This window comes from Zea mays, chromosome 1, assembly GCF_902167145.1.
Source record: "Zea mays cultivar B73 chromosome 1, Zm-B73-REFERENCE-NAM-5.0, whole genome shotgun sequence".
Classification (NCBI taxonomy): Eukaryota; Viridiplantae; Streptophyta; class Magnoliopsida; order Poales; family Poaceae; genus Zea; species Zea mays.
Window position 1 is genome coordinate 263,869,546 of NC_050096.1, and position 7,977 is coordinate 263,877,522.

The 7,977-nt window shown below is 46.4% G+C and overlaps 1 pseudogene across 1 annotated transcript; it reads right to left on the bottom strand.

Annotated features, from left to right (window-relative positions):
• Positions 1 to 54: 54 nt before the first annotated feature.
• Positions 55 to 1,605, bottom strand: LOC100278494 (uncharacterized; annotated as a pseudogene). Its single transcript, NR_156757.1, has one exon. The product of NR_156757.1 is annotated as an uncharacterized protein (transcript).
• Positions 1,606 to 7,977: the final 6,372 nt, after the last annotated feature.

Genomic DNA, 7,977 nt, shown 5'->3' on the forward strand with positions numbered 1-7,977 from the left:
TGCTGGAAACAGCGGCGATGCACCATTATTCTTTCCCACCATCACACAACAAAATGATAAGTATTTTTTTCGAGCTCGCAAGAGAAGTATTGTATTTAGAGATTAGGAAAAAAGAGCAAAAAAAAGAGAGACAAATATAACCGTACACAATCGCACATCCCCTACACCAGAGGTAACATGCGCGGGCTCAAATCACAGGATGGTGCAGACAGACGTGGACGAAGGCCCCTCCGCGGCGGCCGCCTTGTCGCCGGCCGGGGCAACGCCCGGCCAATCGCGGCAGGCGCAGTGCTGGCCCTGGGGAATCTGGCGGTGCACGGAGGCGACGTGGCGGCCGCAGCCCGCCCACGTGGACTTGCCGCACGACCCGCACTTCACCTGGTAGCACATGGCTGATGGCTCCCGCTGGCTTCGCCCCTCTAGCTGAAGCTTCCCCCTCGACTCGAAGTCGAAGCGAAGGTATCTGAAGAAATCTGGGTCGATGTGGACGATGTCTCCGAGGCCGGCGGAGCTGGTTACCTTTTGACCTGCAAAACCGATGCTTGGAGAGGGGGCCTAGTCGCCTAGGGAAGATAACGATCCGGCTGGCCTATGCTGTATTGCCGTCACATGAGATGTGAGGCACAGCTCATCGCTTACCTCACCCAAGCAGTGAGCCAAATTGGCTTATCTTTCATTCTATTATATTTTAGTTTCTAACTTACTAAATAATAAAATTAAAATTTTTGTATTTAGTAATTTTAAGATTAAAATAGAATGAGATAGAGAAACTAAAAATTAAACCCTAAAAATCAAACACCGTACCCTTACCGCCGTAAACCTTATCGACACTCGTGTAAGTGCGTTGACCTTCGAAGACAAATGGCCCGTCCTGCGATTACTGATCCGATCAAAGTCTTTCAAGTCCGGCAACCTCTACCATCGATCCATCGTCCAACCAAAACGTGTCGACAACTCAAAATTGGACCCAACCCGATCGATCTATACGAAATTTTTTGACCCGACTATTAATTTTTGATCCACGACAATCTATAGCGGGTATGAACCATGATTTTGATCCAAAACCCGACTCAAATCCGGAAAAAAAAAGATCAAAAGCCAAAAATCCACTCAGACCCGAAAAACACGACCCAACGGGGATTGATATGCTCAAACGGGGCAACGATGGATGACCACACGTTCGTTCGACACGGCGGGTTCCGATCCTCAGGGAACAGAACACCACGCGGTGGGCGGCGCGAACCTCACTGCGCAGCGCCGCCCTGCGCGGGAGTGGAGGCGGCGGTGCCGGAGTCCTTCCCAGCGTCGTCAGCGGCGCTGGCGGCCTTCTTGACGCCGGCCGGGGCGGTGGCGGGGTCGACGCCGGGCCAGTCGCGGCAGGCGCAGTGCTGGCCCTCCGAGATCTGCGCGTGCACCGACGCGACGTGGCGGCCGCACCCGGCCCACGTGGTCTTGCCGCAGGTGCCGCACCTCACCTGGTAGCACATGGCGTCGGACGGTGGCTTCGCTGAGAGACTCTCGACTCTGCCTCTGCTCCTGATGGGGTCCGGTCCGGATGGGAAGCTCGATGGGTTGTGGTGGTCAGGTGCTGTGGCTGCCTGCCTTGTGGGTGGATGACGGTTGGAACTGATCATTTATAGAAGGCCCATTGCCGTCTACCACTGCTTTCGCCCCTCGCTCGGTCCATTGGGCCCATTGGCCCTTTTATTCCTGTTTGTAATAAAAAAAAGGAAAGAAAAAGGTAAAAGGGGCTCAGTACTATTACTCCGTAGTCCTGTACTGACATTGAGGCCTTGTTTCAAGTTCCAAGTTGGTCCCGTCTCCATTGAATTGAAACCTTACCGATGAATGGACTTTGACATTGACTGGAAGCAGAAGGCAAAGAAAAGTCAGCAAACGAAGAACCAGAATTCGTTGGAGCGGAGGTGCAACGACCTCCATTCCCAGGCGTTTAAAACACCGTCAAAAGTCAGAAGAACATTGGCTTAGCCCTGTTTGGTTTAGCTTTCTCTAGCCTCTGACCACAAAAAGTTGATGTAGAGTGTCAAACGCTTAGCTTTTGAACCAGCGTATGTACGAATCGATTTAATAAAAACTATCCAAAATTAAAGTAAACACGTTGTAATAGTAAGAGTCTGTCGTTTTCTAGTTCCTGAATCCTATGAACACATTCATCTTTCTAATCCCCATGATACTTAGGGCTTGTTTAGGACAAATGGTAATGGAGGGGATTGAGGGGCTATAATCCTTAGTGAAGGATTATAGCCCCTCAATCCCCTCCATTACCTTTGATCCCAAACAAGCCCTTAGACTTCACAGCCAAGATTTTTAGAAAAACTAGTAAGGTAAACCAAACAAACCATTTGTCTTTTGGACCAGAGTCGCCCCCGCATTCTCCTGGAAAGGAGTGAAGCATTCCTCGACCACCTCTTTTAATTTCACCCTGTTCTATTCTATCGCAGCGCTAGATCTTTCAGCCCACTTCTCCAGTCACGAAAATGTATACAGTCCTTGACCACTGCACAGGCTACGAACGAAGGTCCACCACCACTGTTTCTTTCTCATTTCTTTTGTGGCCAGCTGGCTGCGCGGGTGGTGGGGTCGACCACCACTGATGCGTGCTGCATGGAATGGAACGAAGCGGTGGGACGTACTCGATCGATCGGATCGCGAACGGGAGGGGTCGACGTCGGCGGCGGGTGTAACAGTCCCCCGTTCCTACGCAACGGGGACGCGCGTCGTTCCAGGGGGATCGGCCGGACCAACTCATGTTCCCGGCCGGCCCCGCTGCCGGGTGGCGCGTCACCGCCACGGTCGGACCGGACCACGTACGTACTGCTAGCTAGCTAGCTGCTGTCGTGTGTCGTCCAAGAGAAGGCACGCCGCACGACGTCGGTAGATAGATCATGCATCCCTTACGGCGGCGATGATGACCATTAGCTAGCCACTATCGTCGTCGTCGTCGAGGGAGCATACATCCATTCGTCAGCTGGCTCCACTCACATGGCAGTCGTGCATCTACGTCAACGAAAGGCAGCCAGTGAGTGTGTACAGGAGACTACAGGCTGCAGCCAGAGCCAGAGCCTGCTGCCTTCCTCACATCAATCATCTCGGCCCCCGTCATCACACGTACGTTTCGAAACCGCTCACGTATCGTATGTCTGTGCTACGTCTACGTACGATCCAGCATGCCGGCCCCCGTCCGTGCGTGCGTGCATGGATTACGTACGGTGTCTGCAGGGATCTTCGTTTAAGCATTCAATCGGCCTGTCTCTACACAGCTACTGTGCAGCGTTGCCCCAGGCTTTTATTTACTACTGCACCCCGCGCTTTCAGCCTTCCACAAGTGTCACTGTCAGTGTGCGAGCTAGGACCGTGCATGATGCCAGCGGATGCATGAGTGGATAATGCTTTGTCTACTGTTTTTTTTTTATGTTAGCCTCTTTTTTTAAGTTTCACGTTTACATCTTCATCTAGTTAGTTGACATATAGGTAGATGTTGCTTAAATGAGATATTTATTCAAAAATGATTATATTTTTTTGATTTTCAAATTATTAGTATATGTATATATTTACAGTATCTCTACTTTATACGACATAAATAGACATGAGTTGTAGTGGTAAAAGCCAAGTGCTTTATACCAAGAGAGTAGGGTTTGAATCCTCTATACCCCTTTTTTGGATATTTCGTGCCAGAGGGGAAATTTATTCGCTCGTTGCGCTCGCTGGAGGAGGCGACACACAACGAAACTCACGCTTAAATATAGTAGAGATGAAATTGTTACCGTGTCTATATCTTAAAGCTCAACATGGTGACCTATAACATTAAGATTTAACTGCTCAATGTCATATGTTGTGACGCTGAAGAGTTACTCTGTTAGTGATGTAGACATCATAGTGGCACTAATGTGGCAGGACATCGACACCATAGCTTACGCCGCTGAGGTCTAAAATAAATACCACACCTAGTTCTGACAAAATTAAAGCGAACATCATCTATTTCTCATCTCTCTCTAATTCTTTCATCCTTATTTAATCTTTTGATTCGACCAACCCACGTGTTTCAACCAGGGCATCCAGATATAGATGTTCATTGCTTCTACACATGTGGTTGTTTTAATGTAAATAATTATTTGTAAATATTCTACTTCTTTGTTCCTTGATATATGTTATTAAATTACTGATAAGTCGTTGGCATCACTTATTTGGAACCATGAGAGGTGACTTTTCTTTGAGTGGATCAATGATTCTAACAAGTTTGATCGAAGGTATCTCCTTTTCAACATGTGAAGATGTGATATAAGTCTAGTCGAATTCAGTCGTGCATCTACGTCAACGAAAGGCAGCCAGTGAGTGTGTACAGGAGACTACAGGCTGCAGCCAGAGCCAGACTGCTGCCTTCCTCACATCAATCATCTCGGCCCCCGTCATCACACGTACGTTTCGAAACCGCTCACGTATCGTATCGTCTCGTGCCGCGGCGCGGAGCCCATCGAACACACAAGTTGCAATTATGGGTACGGCGTTGATCAAATGGGCTTTCTGTGCGTATTATATTGTATATGCCTGTGCTGCGCTACGTCTACGTACGATCCAGCAGGCTGCCCCCCGTCAGTCCGTGCGTGCATGGATCACGTACGGTGTCTGCAGGGATCTTCGTTTAAGCATTCAATCGGCCTGTCTATACACAGCTACTGACTACTGTGCAGCGCGCGTTGCCCCAGGCTAAATAAGATATTTATTAAAAACGATTATATTTTTTTATTTTCAAATTATTAGTATATGTATATATTTACAGTATCTCTACTTTATACAACATAAATAGATATTAGTATAGTGGTAGAAGCCAAGTGCTTTATACCAAGAGAGTAGGGTTTGAATCCTCTATACTCGTTTTTTTTGGATATTTCGTGAGGGAGGGGAAATATATTCGCTTGATGCGCTTGCTGGAGCAGGCGACGCACAATGAAACTCACGCTTAAATATAGTGGAGATCAGACTGTTACCATGTCTAGATCTTAAAGCTCAACATGGTGACCTATAACATTAAGATTTAATTACTCACTGTCATATGTTATGACGCCGAAGAATTACTCTGCTAGTGGTGTAGACACCTTAGTGGTAGGACATTGGCACCATAACTTATGACGTCGAGGTCCAAAATAAATGCCACACCTATAGTTTTGACAAAAACGAACCTCATTTATTTCTCAGCTCTCTCTCTCTCTCTCTCTCTCTATATATATATATATATATATATATATATATATATATATATATATATATATATATATATATATATATATATATATATATATATATATATATATAGTATTTAGAGCCCTGGGCTCTATTTAACTACAGGAAGCCCTGACCAGGTGTGCAGACCGCACCGGAGCCCTGGCTTATTGTACCTACCTATGCTTACGCTAAATTATAATACGAGTTATGCTGATGTGTGTATCAGTTTATTGAAAATATAGTCTGCGCATATTACGTGAATCGGGCCCACGCCGTCACTATAAAAACACCTCCACGCCGCCAGAGATTAGGTTTTAGCGGCGGCGGCGGTTCCCTCGGGCGTGCGAGGAGGCGCCCGTGAGCAGGAGAGCCCCGGCCGCCGCGGCGCTCTCCAGCCGGCGGGTTGGCGGTCGTGGAGGGGGCGCGAGGAGGAGCCTCAGCGTCCGCGGCGGTACAGCTTCAGGAGGCACCGGTCGGGCGCGGCGGAATGGGCGGCGGTGGTGCTGTTCATGGTGCTTGCGGTCGTGGTGCTGCTGGGCGCCGTGGCCGTCCTTGTGGTGGTGCTGCTGCTGCAGCCCCGCGTGTCGTACGTGGCGGCGCGGGCGGGCTGGCGGTGCTCTGCGCCTACCCGTTCCGCGTGCCCGCCAGGGGCGTCCTCCCGCTGGCGTACGTGGCGCGCGCAGGGCGCCCCGCTGGGCGACGCCGGCAGCGCCGCCATGGAGGCCGCGCTCCGCGACGGCGTGGTGCCGTTCCGGGTGGATGGGGAGGCCCGGACGCGATGGAAGGTCGCGGGGATCATCGGCGTCGACCAGTGGAGCGCGATCGGAGCGCGATTTTGACGTCGTAATTTAGGCCACATTCGTTGTTACGAAATAGATTGATGATGTACGATAAAATTTGTACCCATTTACGTTGTTTGGTTCACGTTTTACGCTGAAATTTGACCAAGCCAAAATCCGTGCACGATCGAACGTGATCAATCTACGCTGTTTTAGCTAATATAGGATTTACGTTAAATTTCGTATTCATTTACGATGTTTTACCTCAAGTTTTACGCCGGAATCTGCCCTAGCCAGAACCCGCGCACGATTGGGTGCACGCGATTTTCACGCCGTAATTTTGGGCTTCGTTTGCTGTTACAAAACAGATATATGATCTACGCTAAATTTCGTACTCATTTACGATGTTTTAGCTCACGTTTTACGCTGGAATCCGCCCGAGCAGAACCCGCGAACTGCGGCTGTAAATTAAAATTTATTTCCTTCTATTAATGCTCATCGAACAGTAACTGTCCCTTTATTTACGCGATTATACATCACGTCTTTCCTTATATCAAATTGGTCAAGATTTATATAATGCATGGTTTATACTATCATGTTACACATCGTTATGCAGTCGTAAACGGTGTGCACATGGTAATATTCGTTTCCGTGAGTCAAGGTACAAAATATCCCTTCTATGCATAATTTTATGCACATTATTACATATATTTATGTGTGCGTATTTGTTTTCTCACGTAACTGCGCCTTTATTTACGCGCACGAAGAGCACGTCTTTCCTTATCTCAAAACCGGTGGGAGATTTTAAATGTTTGCATGGTTTACGCTATCATGTATCACAGCGTTATGCAGTCGTAACATGCAAGCACATGCAAATATTCGTTCCCGTGATTCCTGGCATGCAAAGATTCCATTTATGCATGAGTTATGCACATTTGTACACACATTTATGCTTGCGTAATTGCATGTCACGTGTAAGGCGGGATACGTGGTTATCCTTTGCATAAATGGCGCAGGCTGGCGTCCAGTGGGCCTAACACGACCCGTTCGGTTTCCCTGGCTGGGGCTTCGCCCACTAACGGAAGCCCAGGGCTTCCATTACCTCTTCCCTATATATATATATATATATAATTCTTTCATCCTTATTTAATCTTTTGATTCAACCTTGGAAACTAAGATTTGATCAATGGATCTTATACACGTTGATTTGGTCTATGTTAGGTTTATTTTGTAGTCATAACTTTTATATACATATAAAATAAATTAACTTTGATTTTGGTGTATAAACAAAGTTATTTAGGTAGATCGATTATGTTTACAAACATATGTTTAGTTTCTATAATAGAATTTTACATGTACATATCTGTGCATGTGTTTTATAATATAAGTTATTATGTTTAGTTTTAATATACATTAAATCTGGTTGCTATTTATATGTATTATTTTGTTATTTATAATGTTTAGGATTTAGGGTTATTTTTAGTTTAGTTAGTTATTTAGTATAAGTTATATGCATATATTAATTTGTAATGCTTAGATTATTGATAAGGCAAAGATACATGTTTTTTAGAATCCTATGTTTTAATGGATGCAACACATGTGGTGCAAGAAACAGTGAAAACAAAGTTACCCTAGATATTTATATCTGGACGCGTCGTATAAGGATGCATGTTGTGTCCCTCTTGAGCTACTAATGCCTAACTGTGTCAGTGGTGAGCCAGCCCACGTGTTTCAACCAGGCCATCCAGATATAGATGTCCATTGCTTCTACACATGTGGTTTGTTTTAATGTAAATAATTATTTGTAAATATTCTACTTCTTTGTTCCTTGATATATATTATTAAATTACTGATAAGTCGTTGGCATCACTTATTTGGAACCATGAGAGGTGACTTTTCTTTGACTGGATCAATGATTCTGACAAGTTTGACTGAAGGTATCTGAGAGCACCTAGAG